The 20,029-nt window shown below is 37.8% G+C and overlaps 1 protein-coding gene across 1 annotated transcript in view; it reads left to right on the forward strand.

Annotated features, from left to right (window-relative positions):
• The first annotated feature begins 14,619 nt into the window (after positions 1-14,619).
• The window catches only part of tenm1 (teneurin transmembrane protein 1), a 228,936-nt gene continuing 223,526 nt past the window's right edge, over positions 14,620-20,029 (forward strand). Inside the window, 1 exon segment of the mRNA XM_020048425.3 lies at positions 14,620-14,964. The gene's annotated coding sequence lies outside the window, so the exon portion shown is untranslated.

Below are 20,029 nucleotides of genomic sequence, written 5' to 3' on the forward strand. Positions count from 1 at the left end.
GATCTGAAGTTCACCTTTCAGCAAAATATGACCATAAACAAACAGCCAAAGATGCAGTGGAGATGCTAAGTGGCCTAGTCAGAACTGTGACCTAAATTAACAAAAAAATATAATATATGAATTAAAAATATATGACATGAATACTGCCGTCTGCTAACGCACCCCAAAAAACATAGAGGTTTAAGAGTTTTATTAAAAAAAATCAAATATTGCCAAATGTAGGTGTTCTAAGACGTTAGAGACCTACAGTTAGGTCCGGAAATATTGGGACACTGACAGAATTTTCATAATTTTGGCTCTGTATGCCACCACAATGGATTTGAAATGAAATCCATTGTCAACGGGTTGAACAAAAATATTGCAACCATTTTCACACACAGCTCAAATGTAATTGGACAAGTTAACCCAATCATAAATAGAATTTACATTTTTAATACTTTGTCAAGAATCCTTTGCAGGTAATGACTGCTTGAAGTCTGGAATGCATGAACATCACCAAACGCTGAGTTTAATCCTTTGTGATGCTTTTCCTGGCCTTTACTGCTGCTGTCTTCTGTTGTTGTTTGTTCGTGGGTCTTTCTGCTTTAACTTGTCTTCAGCAAGTGAAATGCATGCTTGATCGGGTTGAGATCAGGTGATTGACTCAGCCATCGCAGAATATTCCACTTCTTTGCCTTAAAAAACTCCTGGGTGGCTTGTGGCAGTATGTTTTATTTGGTGAACCCTCTGTATTACCTCTCATGAAGTATTCTCTTTATGGTAGCTTTGGATAATGATATGCCTACCTCCTGGAGAGTGTTCTACACTTGGCTGGATGTTGTGAAGAGGTTTTTCTTTACCATAGAAAGGATCCTACGATCATCCACCACTGTGGTCTTCCGTGGACGTCCAGGCCTTTTTGGGTTGCAGAACTCACCGGTGTGTTCTGTTTTTCTCAGAATGTACCAGACTGTTGATTTGGCCACTCCTAATGTTCATGCTATCTCTCTGATGGAATTTCTTTTTTTGCAGCCTGTTTCACTTGAGAGTTCCTTTGACCGCATGTTATGGGTTCACAGCAACAGCTTCCAAATCCGAATGCCACACCTGGAATCAACTCCAGACCTTTTACCTGCTTAATTGATGAAGAAATAACAAAGGAATAGTCCATACCTGTCCTGCACTTTTCATTATTTATTCATTATCCCATATTCATTATTTATCTGTAACTTGAATATATTTAGGTAAACAGACAAAATAACACAACTTGTGTCGTTGTCCAATTATTTCCAGACCTAACTGTATATTAACAGACTCACAGTAATTACTCTAATTACTGCCAAAGGTGTTTTCAACAAGTATTAACTTGGGGGGGTTGGCCATTCATCCAAATGCAGTTTTGTATTTTTAATTTATAACTTTATTTCACTATAAAAGAAAATCTCCAGAGTTGTGGAGTATGGTGTGAAGAAAATCTAAATGCTTGAAAGTCTGAACAACTGACAAAAAGAAAAAGGTTCAAGAGGGTATAATCCTTCTATAAGCACTGTACTGTATGTACAGTGCTACTGTATGTACAGTGCTTATATCTGCTCTTTAGGGACAACTTTATATCATGAATGTTTAATAATTGTTGTTCATATTTACGCCCAACATTTACAAGATATGTTGATGGGGTGCCAGGTTTAGTGGAGGTTCCCACTACCAAACAGCACTACCTGTGGGACTTTTTCTGGATTTTTGTTCAGGAATTTCAAGAGCACAAAAGTGAATTTTAATGCATTTGTCCTCAGGTTTTTACTTCAAGTGCACTGATTGGGGTGTTTTTTGATGTTCTTATATAATTGCGTTTGTTACATTCACCGAAGGGGCTGGTAATTCTCTTTAATTATAATTGATTATTGTAGATGCCGAAGTGACAGCCCATGTTATTTTTGGTCTGTAAGAAAACACAAATAAATAGCTAAACAACAGAGTGAGTTTGAGATAATTTGTCATATTGCTCCTGGTCATGGTGGCACTTCACTAGAGGCTGAGGCGGAAAACTACTTTGATGTGCACTGTTAAAAGAAGATTAAAGACTTGGAATTATGGTAATGATTCGGTGGCCTGTAGGTTCTTTACCATGTGTCCAAAATCATTGGTACAAAACTTTGATCATCCTGGCTAACAAGAGAAGGTTTTCCTATTTAGAATACAGGGTACTAATTGGTTAGAAATGCATTCAAAGAGCCATATGTATGCTACTAACATTCTTAGGGAGGCAGTGGTTATGGTGTTAATGTTATCTAAAGGAAATTGTAGATAAACACTATAATAGGTTATTTATTTATTTTTAATAATGTCCTTTAAGGTGTTAGATCCATGATTTTTTTAATCTATAAATTATAGTAATTATTGTTTTTCCTGGTAGGAATGTTAGCGTTAAGACAGGCACTACTGAATTCTTCTAATCTACATTTAATAATCCAGATGGCAGCAACCAGGTAATGCTAACCACATAATGTGCAGACAATTAGCGTGAAAAAGAACACTAAAATGAGATGATTTAAGGTGTATGTATGCCTATAATGTATCACCATCATTAAGTTTGTTGAAATAAAGATTTCTCCTGGTATTCCACCAAAAAAATCCCATTCAGCCCAACCTTTAGCACAAGCTCAAACAATCTGCACTGTGTGAGGCAAATGGTGGTCACACCAGATTGAGGACTGGTTTTCAGACCACCCGGAACCCGCTAATACAGTGAAACTGCATTTTAGAGTGGCCTTTTATTGTGACCAGCCTAAGGCACACCTGTGCAATAATCATGGTGTCTAATCAGGAGAAGTGCTCACTAACAGAGATTTGACAGATTTGTGAACAATATTTGAGAGAAATAGGCCTTTTGTGTACATAGAGAAAGTCTTAGATCTTTGAGTTCAGCTCATGATAAATGGGGGCAAAAACAAAAGTGTTGTGTTTATAATTTTGTTCAGTGTATTATATATTGTGATAGGTTAAGTGACAAACCTCATCTGCTTTATCTCAATGTATTGCACAAATATTTACTTTAAAACATTACATATTCAAATGTAACAAACTTCTAAAAAAGCTGCTACAACACCAATGACTTGAGGGACGTTATGATATAATGCCCAAGCCTAACCACATTTACAGAAAACTTATAAAATTAAGGAAAATTATTTAAAGATAATTCATGCATTTAAAAATGCAAATTCAATTTCACTACTTCAGCAAAAAGAAAATTCATGGTGCAATATCTATTTATTATAGTGCAGATTGACAGATCTAGAATCAAGCCAACCTGGGACTACCTATTCAAAACATTCAATGTTCAGAGATTCGTCTTTCATTTTATGTGACTGCAGGTTTTCACGTCTTATATCAAAGCGAAACATCAAACTACAGAATTGTCTCAGTGCAAAGAGGTTAGAATGAGCAGGTCTGCACAACATACCCTGGAAAAGGAGGATTATTGTGAAGTGACAGGAAAGAGAGAAATCTTGTTAGCACGTGACCTAGCCAGTCTAAATGCTTGAAATTACATAGTTTCTATAGACTATGTAATGCTTCCAATGTAATGCAAGTGTAATTGTTTGACCTTCAGTTGCAGTTAGAGTATTTAGAAGAACAATGAAATCACAGATGTTTATTTCATGGCTTTGATTCAGAAATACTAAATAGTGAAATAATGGCAAAATAGATACAGTACCCATCATTGTAAAGCCTGCTTAGAGAATTTGGAAATAGATTCCATGTTTAGCAGCGGGGAACCTATTGTCCAGCAGCAATTTTTTTTATAGTCATGTCACTGTATTTACAATAATGAACTTGTTCCTTATATTGTAGTTAGATACAAACTACACTTTTAAATCACCAGTCACTCTGGCAGATAGACTGAGAATATAGCCACTCAGATTGTTTTGTACCTGCGTTTTTCCCCCCCCAAACTAGAACCTTAAAACACAAAAAATGTATGACGGTCCAGTGTTTCTAACTATTGAATGTGTTCTGAGTAACAAATGTGGTATTTCGTTACATTTTGGCAAAGTATTGGGACATGAGTTTAAGGGAACATTTTACAGATAAGACCAATGAGGATTACCATAGTAACAGAACCAACAGCACTGTATTTCCCCCTCAGTGGTACCACTCCACAGCTTGAATCTGGCTATACTGAATCTGACTATACTGAACCTGACATATTTGCTTGCATTTACAGTTAAAACTGAAACTAAATCTACAGTACTAAGAATGTTTTACAGGCAATATATAATTCAACCATATACTCTAGTATGCAACTGTATCAACATTTTGTTTCTGCCAGTGTGCGTGGTTATAATAGGGACAGCTAGTCTCACAACGAACTACTTCTCCCTTTTATTGGCAATCTATAGCCACAAACTCTTCCTACTGTCAGGTAATCTGTGCTAGCTAGCTGCTTGAGAAAGGTTACTTCACCATTCACAAATGCTTAACAGTCAGATATCATGATGCCCTGATCACCTATCATTTAAGCCCCTTGCACTCAATCACTTACCAGGTGACATCAGTTAAGTCTGTGAGAGTTCAAGGGTTTGGGGGGGGGGGCATTGGGATTGGGCCATAGTAATGGGACAGCACTTTGTGACTTTATCACATAACCTTGACGACGCTGAAACATGTCGCACACTTGTGGGTTTGGGACTTTTAATTAAAAAATGTGTACTTTCTTCGCGGCCAAGGCACTTAGATCGACTGCCGGATTTATATGTTTTGCAGGCTCTTGCCCTACAGAGTGTACAAGAGGTAATTGTCAATGATAATCTTTATTTGTTAATAATCAATGTACTATTTTTGGCAAAAACCATCGCTAAGCAAAAACTAAAATAAATAGTTGAATAAGCTAGATGTGTAATGAGATGATCTTATGTCTTTGTTAATGTAACGTAGTTTACGGTTCTTCTTCTTTCATCTAATATAAGGTGGGTTTGCCAGGATTCTTCTCTCGCTTACGGGCTTCCCCTGGTATCCCTTGTGTTTCACCTCATAACGCTATGAACTGTGGGCAAAGTCAGCAGAAATGCGGATTTATGGAAAGGGTGCATAAAGGGCTCAAAATGTCTGCAGGAGAGCCCCCGCACACTTGACGGTTTGGCAGTGGGACAACCCTAAGCCCTCACAGACTTAGCGAGAACGCGCTTCAAAGTCTGTGAGTGTGGACATTGGGATTGGGCCAATATTCCGAGACGTGTTTCTGAAACACCTCAGGTCATGTGACGCTAGGCGCTGAAATAGTGGTGCCGGTTATGCATCAAACACGTCACTGGCTTAGGTGGCAAAATCAGTGGCAAAATCTAAAACTATGAATAAAGGGTGTGTTTGTTGCAAGAGAGTTGTGAAATGAATGTGAGATTGTGAGAGTATCTGGGGAAAGGCGGGGCGTTTGTAGGCAATTTTGCGCCGGAACAGTGGACGTGCACCGCAAGCGTTTTCTCTGACATGTTGCCTCAGATTAACTTCCAGGTTAAGGGAGGGGGTATTAATAACTAGCAGACTGGCTGTTCGGACAGGTCTTGGAAGAAGCCTGTGGCACACTACCGCTTTCCCGAACCCATAGGATTGTTGTAGCGGTGACAGAAGGTCGTAGAGTGGTATTGGGTACTTTAACTTAGGGAGAAAAGGCGGTAAAGAAATAGTTTTCGAAGTAGTCAGATATTATTCTGGGTATGATGTAGGTCTTTATCAACACACTGTGGACAGCATCCCAGTAGAAGTAGAAAATATGAATAAATGGTGACAAAGAAGCAATAGACACCTAAAAAAAAAATGTATTCAATAGTGCACAATTGTAACATCCATCTTCCAACCTGTGTAGAATCAGCAACTAATCTCCACAGATATTTGAGGTCCAAACACCCAACTGTGAGACTGGAAGAAGTGAGGATGACACAGCAGATGCGAATGATGCTAGGCCTACAACAGCTCCTCCCACAACCACAGCCTCCATCACATCCACGACCCAACCACAGTTATAGTTTCAACCACAATTACAACAAACACTGTGTTCCAGTGGTAAGACCCAGACTGCTCCAGACTCTGCAGGAAAAATGTATAGTTATGATAGCACTTGTTTTTCTTTGCATCCTACAAAGTGAAAAGATGTGCCTGCTCCTTCACATAAAATAAACCAAATATGCCCAGTAAATTAGATAACTTTTTAATTGCTGTTGTTCATAGGCCTACTAGATTGGCCTATGCTATTATTTTCTGAAGACTGAATAATTTGGTTATTTTTGGTGAAAATATATTGTTGTTTTAAAATGACTGTTTTCACGTGTTCTATGCTGGAACATTAAACTAAGTGCTATTGCAGTAAACAATAACGTCCCGTCATGAGATTGGAATTAAGTGAATGAATAAATTGGACAAGTAACTTTAGGCTAGAACAGATCTACACGATACTGTTTTGTTTGTAGTAGTAGTATTACAGTAAATATGATAATATTCTTCTAACCGATGTTTTGCATATTTAAATATGAAACATTATGGCTTGAGAGAGATTTATTTAAAAATGTGAGTATTAACGTGCTTGGAATACAATGTACAGGCATTTTACATATTCTCTCATTCCCAGAGGCTATGTTTTGCTTTTTAGTTGCACTCAAAACACACAAAAACTCAATAAAAAGAGATATCTTGAGGCACTTGCTCTTTAGTGCAATGAGAAATTGTCAAGAGCAAGGAGGAATTATCACTTGACCCTGAGCTTAGTTTTAATATTTATTTACAATGTGTGTGTGTGTCCGCGTGTGTGTCCGCATGAATATGTGTGTGTGCCATTGCCAAAGGATTTTCTCTGCCAACATGTTTTCTCCTTTAGTGTGATCCTTTTAATGGTTGTTTAGAATTGCCCAAAGCATGCTCAGAATATCTGCTCCTCCGTTGACATTCCAGTTATATCTATGAGTTAATAAGATGGAGGTCAAGGGATACAGTTCCCCTGCAAGGCATCGTTGTATGTTTGTGTACTAAAACTACAAGTCTGAGAAGAGGGGGTTGTATGACCAACACCCCAACAACAGGGGAACAGTCTGGCATGCCTTGTTCTACATTATATTTAACCACAGATTTTAAGTGGTTAGTAGAGGTTGTTATAGCATCATAGTAGTCTACAGTCATGTGAAAAAGTAAGTATATCTCCTCAAAATAGTTCCTTTTATTTGCCACAATTATGGTCGAAGAGCAGTAACCAACTGTCAGAGAAAGACTGCAAAAATGTGGCCAACATGGGAAGTAAGAAAGGAAGAAACCTCTAATCTCAAATACACTACTAACATTTGCTAGACAACACCTTGGCAAAGACCAAAACTACTGGAACAATGTGCTCTGGACAGATGTGTCAAAGTTGGAGTTGTTTGGCTGCAATGCCAGACACCATGTTTGGCGAAAACGAATCACTGAAACTCAGAACTTTATACATAACTAGCGAACCTGCCATCATTGAGTCAACCATGAATTCCATATTATACCAGAGAATACTTGAAGACAATCTGGGGCCATCTGTCAAAAAGCTGAAGTTTAACTTAAAATGAATCTTGCAACAGGACAGTGTATTAAAACTCACAAGCAAAGCAGAATGGCTCAGATGCTGTTGGGGACTGGAAGCAGGCCGTGCATGCAAGAAAGTCCTCAAACATGACTCAATTGACACAGGAGTGTAAAGAAGAGCAGGCAAATATGGGCTTTTGAATATGGGTTTGCACTTGTTTTTTCTGTTGCACTTAGAAAATGCGTTTCTGTTCATTTTTGATGGATACGTTATTACAAAGTATTATCTTTCATTGTCATTTGTTATTCGTCAACAGCGTTAAAGTGCAGATTACATATTCATATGTCCAAATATGTGAAAAAATAGGTTGTACTTTGGCTCTCCGTACTGTGCCAAAGCTTACTATAGCAAGTATCATGAGATTAATTGTTTTAGTACTTTCATTGTCATCTAAACAGCATGCAGTGTATGAAAATGAATGTATTTTCTTTTGGAGAGGTCAAGAGGTAAAGATAATCACATTACTCAGGATCCTTTTTTGTGGTCAATGTCAAGTGCTATGAATGTGTTTGAGTCATTTAATACGTTATTTATATTAAGAGTAACAGGGGAATAGTTTACTCTCAACCTCATTGCCATTTTAATCCGAGCTCTGTATTTAAGGATTTTACCCTTTTTCTTAATAGTCTCTTTTCTGTTTGTGAGCATCTATTCTTACCAGGTCCCACTATTACAGTAAGTGTGTTCAGTTGTCATATGACTCCAGAAGGTACAGGATATGACATTTCATAAATATCTATGAATAATTTAAATGGTTCACATTTTAGTGGGATTACTGCCAGTAACACAGTTACACTGTGGAATACCAATTTGTGTGTGAATTGTCAGACATATGTCGTTAATATTTTAAATGGAAATCATTGCTTTTTAAGTTCATTTTGCTGTCCCCCATCACTAAATGTCACAGGCTTGGGGGATGGATGGATGGTGTGGGTGGTGTTAGCAGAGTGTTTCCCCTGAAGAGTATGTGGGCCAAGTTAAAGTAGACTACACTGTAGTCTAAATGATATGATCCAAATTTTAGGTTAACTTTTTTCCATTTGTACTGGTTGGGTACATAAACAAATTAAATACATATGCTGCATTGGAGATAGGTTTATCCACACTGCTTAGAGGAAGTTTAGTGCATTCTCTTTTTGGATGTTTTGTTGTCATTGTCTTTCTATTTCGAACCAATTAGGTAGGTATGTTTTTGCTCTCAATTGCCCGGTTAATCTGTGAAGTTGTGTAGCAACTGTGTTCCTTCAAGCGGCAAACTTGTCAAACGGTAGTGTTGTCGATTGCAACTCTGAACGTCGCCAAAACAAAGACAGTTATGACAACTTGTTCTTCAGAGTCATTCAATGAAAGTATGAGAGGAAGATACTTAACTTTTTACATTAGTAACCCACTCTTGTCTAAAAAAATATATACAGCTCCGGAGAAAATTAAGAGACCTTTTTCTTTCCTTTCCAAAAAGTAGAAATGGAAGGTTTTGAGTGAGAAACAGAAGCGTTCAATTTGCAGTGGTCTCTTAATTGTAACCCTTCTGTTCCTCAATCAAAACTTTCCTTTTCAACTTTTTTAGAAAGGAAAGAAGAAGGTGCAATTGTCTAAATTTTTTCCGGAGCTGTACATTGTGCTGTCTACTTTGTGAAATGTGTGTGTACTCATCCTTGTCTGCCGGTCTCCGTGTAGTTTTTAAAGACACTCCCAATGCTGTGGTCACAACCCTTCTAATATTGTGTTCCCAGCCCTGACCACCCATGTGGAATACCTGCTTCCTGGCGGTGTTTGGGACTGTCAGTCTGCTGTCAACAAGTTCATCTCAGCCGATGCTGCCCTCCCGGCTCACCATGAAAATACTACTAATCTGGCTGCTCTCTCTCCATTTTACTTTTTTGTTTTCCCATAGTGTAGGAACGTCTGGTTGCCATGGTTAGCACAGGGCTACTAATTTCCTCTAAATGTAGATAAGCTTTCTTCGCTCTTGCTCACCTACCAATTTCTGACCTGTCCATTCAAGCCTAACATTGTCATGATCTATTATACATCAGGTGCTCTTGGTGACTTTCTCAATAAGCTTAACATAATGATTAGTTAATCCCTGTCGCTGAGTGACTTCAACTTTCCAACATCTGCCTTTGATTCATTTCTTACCACTTTGTTCTTTCCAGTCTTTTATCTACACCCTTTCCCAGTCAACCCCTGCTCACAAGTCAGGCAATGCACTTGATCTAATCTTTTCTAGATGCTGATCTAATCTTTATTAAATGCTCCCATCTCCTAAATTCTTCTCCCTTCTGTCTCCTGAGTTTGTCTGTTCGGCCCTGCTCTCCTCGCTTTCCAAGTCCCACAACTCTCACAATGCCCTTTCCTCCCGGCCGACCTGGGCCTTTGTTCCTGCTCAGTGGCTAAATGACTCACTGCAAGTTCACAGAAGTCGGCTTCAGGAAGCTGAACCAAAATGGAGGAAAAAACTGTCAACCTCCCCCTCTGCTGATGACTTTGTCAACCACATTCAAAATAGGTTTGATGATATCCATTCACGTGGAGAGAATTGGTGTCTGCAATGTGTGGTACTGGTGTGCCCCAAGGCTCGGTTGTAGGCCCTCTCCTCTTCTGTCAATACGCCAAGTCACTTGGCTCCGTCACATCCTCACATGGTCCTTCCTATCACTGCTATGCAGATGACACTCAAGTGTTTTCTCTCCTTTCCTTATTCTGACACCAAGGTGACAACACGCTTAAAAGCATGCGTGCCTGACATCTCTGCTTGGATGTCAGCCCATCACCTCAAGCTCAACCTTGACAAGACTAAGACGCTCTTGTTCCTCAGAAAGTTCTGTCTGCGCCAGGATATGTCTATCATGATTGACAACTGCAAAGTGTCTCAGTCCCAGAGTACAAGTTTGGCGTGCACCTTTTCATTATTTGCCCATTAATGTTCTGCTCAACTGTTTGGTAAAGCACATTTTGAGTCACTTATTGAAAAATGTGTTGAAGTTAACTCTACCTAATTAAGCCACCTCTACTACTCGGTTTAGGTATGTTATGCTAAAAAAATCTACTAGATGTTACTATGTCTTTAAATAGTATGCCTTTTCAGTTTGCCTCCTTACAGGAAGTTAGCTACAATAAAGTCACACCAAACATGAGAACTCTGGTGTAATTTTCAAAGGGAAGCATATTTTGTTCGACATATTATAGTTTCAGAGGTGTTACTTAACATAATTATGGAACTTGAAACAACAGAAAAAGTCTAATGAGTTGAATAATTTTCTAATCTAAAGTAATAAAAATGTACTATTTGCTACAAAATGTAAAACATCGGATCATTCATTGTAACATGATCCATTTAATGTTACTCCATTATATATATGGTCAAACAATTTCATAAGTATGATTTTTTTAATGTTTAAAAACATGCTTCACCAAACAGTTCAGTTGTCATTTACTGATAAAAGTAGTGATGATAAGATAATGTATTGACCATTTTTATTAAATAAAAAAATATCTTACTATCATATAAATAATGTTTTCATTATATATTTGATGAAAAAAGTATCAGTATTTCTGAGATGTTTTCAAAGTACTGTAATTATGGTAAATATCTAGATTAGACATATGTTGGTATACTAACTATTAGCATGATACCAGTACATGCTTTGTAACCGTGATATTTTACTTTATGTTTTATAAATAATAGATGCACTCTAAAACATTTTACGCATGTACAAGACCCCAGCAAAGTTAAGGCGATGGTACTTTCCCCTGTTCGGATACATCCTTGACCTGTGCATCTTAAATTCCTGGCTGGTCTACAAGAGGGACTGTGGCCTACTGAACGAGAAACCATTGCCTCTCAAAAGATTCCGCCTGGCAGTCAGTTTGGAGCAAGTCAACAAGCCAGCATCCAAAATTGGCCGGCCCTCATCTTCCTCTCCACCACAGATTTCATCTCAGAAAAACGCTACACCACAAGACCCTCACAACCACAATGAGATGTGCGTTATGATAACTGTGGACAATTGCCACTGTGACAAGCGGGGGCGGTGCAACCTCTGTCCAAAGGATGTGTCGAGGTGTTTTCCTGGTTTTGAAGACAAACCAGCAATGCTTCGTAGCATACTACCAGAGATAAACTGGATCTAATGCCCCAAAAATATTTGCGCTGTTGCACCACCACACATGAGCAAGTCTGATTTATTTCTGCAAGTTATTTGGTTATTTAAATGTATTTTGATACTTTTTCCATGAAGCAACTTCTCAACCGTTTGGTAGAGCACTATATTTAGTGCTCTATTGTGTCTGTTAAAAAAAATATATATTGTTTGTTGTTTTTATTGCCCCAAGGAAATAGAAAATGCAAAGAAAATATTTTTTTTGTGAGGATATTAAAGGGTTAACATCAAGGCAGTGACTCCTCCTGCAGGTTCATGCTCTTTGGCATTCCTAGAGCATGACCTTACCTCACACAGGAAGCAAAGTACTTATATTGAGGCACTTGTTATCTCTTAAATGGATATCTGCAACTCACTCCTGGTGGATTCCTGGCATGTGCCACCAAACCCCTGCAACTTATTCAGAGTGAAGTGGCCCGCCTAGTGTTTGGAAATTACTATGGACATTATAAAGTTATTATAAAGTTATGAACTTTACAAATAATTTTTTTTGTTTTTACTGCAAGTTGTTGATATGGGAATAATCTATAACTGTAATCAATGTCATATCTCAGTTAGCAAAGACATTCAAAGTTTGAAAGTTAGTAGCTTTGAAGGTATTGGGCACAACAGCGCCTTCGGAAAGTATTCTGGCCCCTTTACACTTTCTCAAAATTGTATTGTTATAGACATAAATTATAGTTTTTTTATTTTGCCTTTAATCTACACACAATATCCATCTCATTTTAATAAGGGATCAAACCCTTTATTCAGTATTGAGTGTTCTTTGGTATGCCTCTACCAACTTTGCACAGCTGGATTTTGACATATTCTCACGTTTCCTTGTAGATGCTGTCAAACTCTGTCAGATTGGATAGGGAGCATCGTGAACTGCAAACTTCAGGTCTCTCCACAGGTGTTCACTGGGGCTCAAACTCGTACTTTGGCTGGGCCACCCATGGACATTCACAGACTTGTTCTGAAGCCAAACCAGTGTGATCTTGGCTGTTTTCTTTGGGTCGTTGTCGTGCTGACAGATCTATCTTCACACCAGTCTGAGGTCCTGTGTCCTTTGAATCATGTTTCTGATAAACAAAGGAAAGCACCTTTCTGTAGTTTCCATTGTTTATCCTTCCCTCAATCCTGACCAGTCTCTCAGTCCCTGCTGCAAAGCATCCCCATACCATAATGTGTGGTACCGTTTTTTTCACCAGACGTAATACTTGGGATTTATACCCAACGGTTGAATTTTAGTCTCACCAAACCAGGGATTTATTTTCCTGGAGCTCAGAGTCATTTATAAGCCATTTGGCAAACTCCAGGTTGTTTCTGCTCTGACATCCACTACTTAGTGTTGGACCTTTATATTGACAGGTGTGTGCCTTTGGCCAATCAATTGAATTTGCAAAAGGTTGGCTCTAATCAAGTCCTATAGACTTCACAGGGATGTTAAAAGCACGTCAGACAACTCATCAAATTAATGTCCATTGTAAAAAGCATCTATCTCCCCATGCTTTTTGGTTCGCAATCGATTTTCAAAAGGGAAGATTTGTATAACCTAGATGAATGGTAAAAAGAGATTGCAATGCCCAGGCATAGAGATTCTGCATTATGAAAAATGTTTTGAACTTTTCACATCATTCTCTAACAGTTTTTTGGAACCATACAAAATGGAAAGGAAGAGCCCTTCAGTATATTGTAGCAGTCAATTGTTTTGACATACCTCCCCATTCACTTGAATGGGTAAGTGTATCCAAACTTTTGACTGGTACTGCAAGTACATACAATCTTCTAAATTACCTACCCATTTGTTTCAACTGTTGCCTGTGACTGTGTTACACCATCCTATCTTTCTAGTTAACATTTAATTGAAAAGGTTTTTGGGAAAGACATTACCTACAAGAAGATTCTATAAATCTATTCTATCCCCTGGTTTAAAATCCCAGTCAGTTGGTTCTCCCAGAGAGACTCTTTTGCTTTACTCCACATGGACATAGACACTCTTGAGATACATACCCTTTTTGATAGACTGTACACCACCACTTTGAATTAGTTTTATGTTACGGTTCTCTGTACAATCCACCCTAGACTACTAGAGCCACAGGGTTTGTAACAGACAGATTAATTCATTTTCAATACATTTCATTTATTGCCTACTAAGCTCAACAAATGGATATTGTTGAATTTGTTCTATGACTGGATGTGTTTTCCACATCACAGAACTTATCAGGCACAACATGACACAAACCAATATACAGTGGATATAAAAAGTCTACACACCCCTTAAAATGGCAGGTTTGTGTGATTTTAAGGAATGAGACAAAGATAAATCATGTTAGTACTTTTTCCACCTTTAATGTGATCTATAATGTGAACAATTCAATTGAAAAACAAACTTAAATCTTTGAGAAAAAAATTAAATAAATCACAATAACCTGGTTGCATAAGTGTGCTCACCCTTAAACTAATAATTTGTTGAAGCACCTTTTGATTATATTACAGCACTCAGTCTTTTGGGTTAGGAGTCTATTAGCATGGCACATCTTGACATGGCAATATTTGATATATCGGTAGTGAAATATCGGTAGTGAAACTTATGTTCCCAACGCATCACTGCAGGAAGTACAATCATCTGTAAATATTTCAGTATGAACTAATCTGCATTGTGATTACTATACGTTCAACATGAACATATTCCAGTACAATGGTCCATAATGACTACCAGAGGCGTTGCTAGGATTACAATACATTCGGGTCTTAATCTATTCCAGTGAGAGGCGAGACATTTTGTGTTGCAGAATTATTTTATTAGACTGGCGTTTTTCTGTCTTTGTAATCTTTCCCTTAACTTTTAACTTAACCCTGATATTAGTACTGTGATGCCATATATTAACCGTAACCTAACCTTAATCCTAACACCAGTACTGTGATGCCTATGACCTTAAACCTAAATGAAATGTAACCATTAACCGTAAATGTTATTTGTAATTTTCTTATTTTTAATCAATTACGTTAAGGACCTGCATAAGAGAAACGTTAAGAAGCAACGTAATAGGAAGCAACGTAATAGGAAGCAACATAAAAGGACCTATAGCACTAGGGAAATGTTGATAGCGTACGTAATTGCACCGACTATATCCGTAAATGTAGTCACGGTTTACAAAAAAGTTGACAAGCTGAGCCTGAGACTCAAATTCCTGAGATTTACGGTTGACTTCACCACACCATGATGTTGTTCAGTGATACGAGGTAAGAAACATACTTGAAAGTGATAATGATGTCGAGGTGAGTAAGAAATAAACTGTGGCTATACGTTTTGTTTTGTCCATACTTCTTTATGCTGTAAAATGTTGCTAATATCTTTTAGATTACAACAGCAACCCTGTCCTGATTGCTAAGTAGTGTGGTGCGTTGCAGTAGCTGTGTAGCCGGTTAATTGTTTGTTTTCTCGCGTTTCTTTCGATTTCATTTTATAGCAAAGTTAGAGAATAACCAACCAATCTGTGTGTCATCTGTGTTTGAGATAAATAGATAAAATAGAACTTATCAATATGTATGTTTGCTTGAGAGTGTTTGTAAATTTACACACAGCCATGACCATGTGTATGTGCAGTGCCAAGTGGTGGAATAAAGGAACTGCTTCTGAAATGTACAGATTAAATGGGGGAAATGTTTTTGAAATGTGTGAAAAATGATACTGTTTTGATTTAACTCTTTTTCATAGCACCTATAATGCAACGCTTCAAACAGGCTATGATATTTCAGCAGATCAATACCTTTTTTATGATAAAAATAAAGTAGTCATTTGTTAAATTATACCAGCTTCCTGTTAAACCATTGTTGAATTATTATAACAGACTTTGAATTTGAATGAGAAGCTGATCCTTTGATTTAAGATTTCCAATTTTCTGTGGTTCAGGGAGCTTATTATTTGCAGAAAGCAGTGTCTCTGCTATTTTCTTTCTTAAATTTTTTTTGAGACACAAATTAAGATAAAAAAATAAATACAGTTGCATTCCATTATCCAACTGCCATCCTTCACAGGTTTAGTACAACAAGCACTTTTCAGTATGACCTTATAATTCTGGCATCTCAGCCAGGATAAACCTGCTGATAAATGCCTCAAAACTAACAGGTTCATATACTGTTCATAGACTGTTGCTCAACAGGTTACGTCAAGAGAAGGTCTTTAGTTTATTTGCCATTTATGGGTTTTTTAAATGAATGCCTTTGGCATTTACCCTGGCATTTACAAAACAACCCTAATTGGCACTGCGTTGAGGCTATGTTTTGATTGTAAAGTGTGATAACATATAATACAAATTTCACTATTAACAACATAGACGTCACTGTAACATAACTATTGATGATCCCAGAGTTTTGTAGGCATTCTGCCTTATCAACACCACGAAGAGAAATATTACTGTATCTTTGGATAAAGAAATGAAATCTCTCAGGATTTTTTATTGTTTAATTGAGATTCTCCATTCCTATTTATGGTGTCAGAATTCAATTGGCATGGGAGGATGGGACATTACGTCTCTAAAACGTTGTGCTTGTTGAATGGATTGCTTCTTCAGATGCATACAGGAATCAATTTAACCATTGGAATTTCTTATTTACACTATGTCCTTGGTACTGTGATTTATATCCCCAGTTTCAAATTTGACTTTGATGATTCCCAAATCAATGCAGTTTTCAGGCCAATAATGTACATGTTTGTTGCTGAACAAATGTAGCTGCTAGCTGGATAGGTACGCTTAAAGGGTGGCTGGTTGCCTTAGTCTGAACACTGGATCAGTCCTTGTCACCATACAAATTCTCCAGGATTTGACCATACTCTCCAAGGATATCTCAAAGAGTACAAAATTACATTTTAAATACAAGAATTTGAATTAAATATAATAGAAGTGAATCTGAATATAATAACATAGATAAAATTAGAAAGTTAAGAAAAAAGGTATTATCACAAGGAATCTTTTCATTAGCAGTTGTAATGGAGAAAATATGTGCACCGGGTACCAGTACCAGGTTGTTAGCAGGACTACATGGTGTGGGTGGGTTTAAATTGGATTTCCAGGTTAAGAGTTGGGTTTGGGGAAAAAACATACAATTGGGACTACATTTACAGCGGATATCAACCATCTACACACCCCTATTGAAAATAAAGGCTGAAATCAAGACAAATCATGTCATACATTTGTGTTTACATTAATTTTGCTGTTACCAAATCTTATTAAAGGTGATTGTTCTTAATAATCACCTTTCCATAAACACAAAATGCATTTTCAATAAGGGTGTGGTGACTTTTTATACCTAGTGTTGGTTTATTAGTGTTATGCAAGTTGTGTATTCATGTTTAAAGATTTAGCTGGCAAGACTAGTCAACTTTTTTTCAAGTTTTTATTGAACAGAGAGACACCAACAGGGCACCAACAATACTGGGCAATATAGAAAATACAATTTTGCCTCAGTTTTCGTTCCTTTTGCTTTTTTCCCCGTCCCACCAAACAACCCTCAGCCCAACCACCCCTGTTCACAACCCTCCATCCCAACCCAGCTCAACCAGTACCCTTGACAGCCCCTGACCCACCCACACACACACGCGCAAAATACACACACAACACATCTCAACACAGAGTCAAGACAATAATCATTAAAATATATTTTTTAATATAAAACAATAAAACAAACACATGCAAATAGAGAAAAAAAAGATATGAGAAATCCAAACCTAAAGCACAACATCAGTGGGGAGCCTCTGCAAAGCATTATAATATAATATAAAATGCCATAATTTGCCAGCTAAACCAGCTCTGGAACCCCTGAGGGAACCTATTTTTAATGGAGAAGAATCCTGCATCGAGCCTGTAGGGAAGCAAATTCAACAATATTTGCCTGTTTGGGGACCAACCAGCAGCTATCAGGGGGCATGGTTGCAGGTGCATTTTTAGAACCTCAGACAAAATTTGGAAAAAATATTTTCAATATTTCTAAGGTATTGAGTCAACATGATGATTAAGGTCACATGAGGAGACATGACATATCACTCTCATCATTTACATTTGGATACATTTCAACCAGTCTACACTTGAACTCTATGACTTGAGCAAACTTGAATTGTAGGTTAAGACGAGCACAAGATGTGGAGTGTACGCGGTCAATCGCCTCATCCCACTGCTGTGTAAATTCAGTGCCCATCTCCCGGTACAAAGCAGATATCGTTCTGTTGGTGGAATGCTTTTCCAATGACAGAGTACCCAAATAGTTCTGAGCAATTAATTATTTCTGTCGAGGTAGTGAATACAATATATTATCTCAGGGTTTCTCAGGGGGTGGTGCGGGAAAGCCTGAAAACTGAGAGAAGACACAATGCCTCACTTAAATTGAGAGGGGGTTAAAGCATTTAGAGGCCAGATTGGGAAAACAAAAAAATTCCATTGTCATAAAAATCTTTGAACGTCATAGTGCTCTTCTTTGTCCAAAGATAAAAAGCATTATCTATTAGGGCAGAGAAAAATTTGAAAGTTTTTTGAACTTTGAAAGTGTGGAAGGTGCTGCCAAATTTCCAGTATAGCAAGAGGGAGATTCCGGCAAAGAAGAACAGAGGAAAATGGGAAGAGGGGTAGAAATGCAAGATCATGTCTCAATGTGGCACCATGGTTAGCTGGAGCATCCAACCAGAATGGCATTTTTTTTTTAAATTGGCAACCCGGTACTACTATACAAAGCTGGGAAGTGCAAGCCCTCTGAAGCAAAGGTCTAGTGACTCTGGGTACCTTACATCTCCAAATTAAGAGGTCTGATTAATTGTCTTTAAAAAGGAATTTGGTAAAAACAATTGGATAGAATGAAATAGATAAAGGAATTTGGGCTGACTTCATTTTAACAGATTACTCTTCCATATAAGTGGTAGTGGTACCTTACCATATCTCAGAAAGTCAGACATCCATTTACTCAAAAACGGGAACAAAGTTTGCAGAGAAAAGAGCAGGTAGTGAACAAGTTACAATCACCCGAAGTATGTGAAAATAGATCAGCTGATTTGGAAAGGCTAGATAGTCAACTTGAGCTGTAGCAGTGCTGGATTGATTGGGAAGTACTCCGTCTTCTGGAGATTTAGCTCGTAAACATACAAGGAGCCAAAGTTCTCCAGAATAGATAGTATAGAAGGTAAGCAGGTTGCAGGGTAACTGACATAGGTTTTCATTTAATACTGATGATTTGCTCTATGTTCAACCCCTCTCATGATACACCCTGAGAAGATGAAGTTGCAGGCAAATCTACCAAAAGGTGCTCAATAGTGAAGGGAAATAATAAAGGGGACAGAGGTCAACCTAGTCCAATGCGTAGTCCAATGTTCCTGGGCAAAATAATTAGAACAGATCTCATTGGTACAATTGTATACAAGATGTCTTTAAGAGACAGATCAATGAGCCAAATTTGTCTCCTAATCCAAATTTCTTAAGAACAGCAAAACGTTATTCCCATTCAACCCTGAGGTAGGCCTTAAGAGACTCCCACAAGAGAGAGTGAGAAGTAGTGCTTGCCTGATTTGAAAAAATAAAATGATCAATGGAAGTGGAGATATGGTCACAGCAGACCGCATCAGATAGATGAGTGTTGAATCTCCAACAGGGAGGAAACAAGGACATTTCAGAAAAACTATGTCAAGGGCCAGGGGACCATGGTGAGATAATATGATTGGTAAATATTCAGTTCACATTTGGGAGTAACCCACGGTCAATAAAAAAAATGTAATTAAGAATGAGGGGAGAATGAGTGGTGCGCATGAGAGAAGACCAGTTTAGTCTGGCCTTGGAATTTATGTGTGAATGGGAAACCTGACTAAACCTGGAGTACTGTAGCCATGAGTGATCCTTAATGCGTAAACGAGGATCTTGCAGAAATATCACATATGCATTTAGCTTCTTCAAATGAGAGAAGATCCTAAACTTATTGACAGGGGTATTCATCAATTTAGTATTCCATGATAGGAGAGTGTCCATCTCATCTAGCCCATCTCATCTAGCCCAGTGGCACCAGTGGTAGTACCGTCAGCCATATAAAATATTGAAAGGAAATGGTGAGAACAGGTCAAGCATTTACAAATAAAACAGTGAAAACAGCTGAAAAATAAAACAAAAACACACAGTACCAGTCAAAAGTTTAGAGACACGTATCCATTCAAACACAGAGGCAACAAAAGGTTGTGGTAATATTCTGTGTGTGGAAATGGTCCTAAAAATGCTTCAAATGTGTTCTCCTTATGGTATAAGAAATTATAGGAAAAGGCTCAATGCTGATATCCTTG

The sequence above is a fragment of the Esox lucius genome, chromosome 7 (assembly GCF_011004845.1).
Source record: "Esox lucius isolate fEsoLuc1 chromosome 7, fEsoLuc1.pri, whole genome shotgun sequence".
NCBI lineage: Eukaryota > Metazoa > Chordata > Actinopteri > Esociformes > Esocidae > Esox > Esox lucius.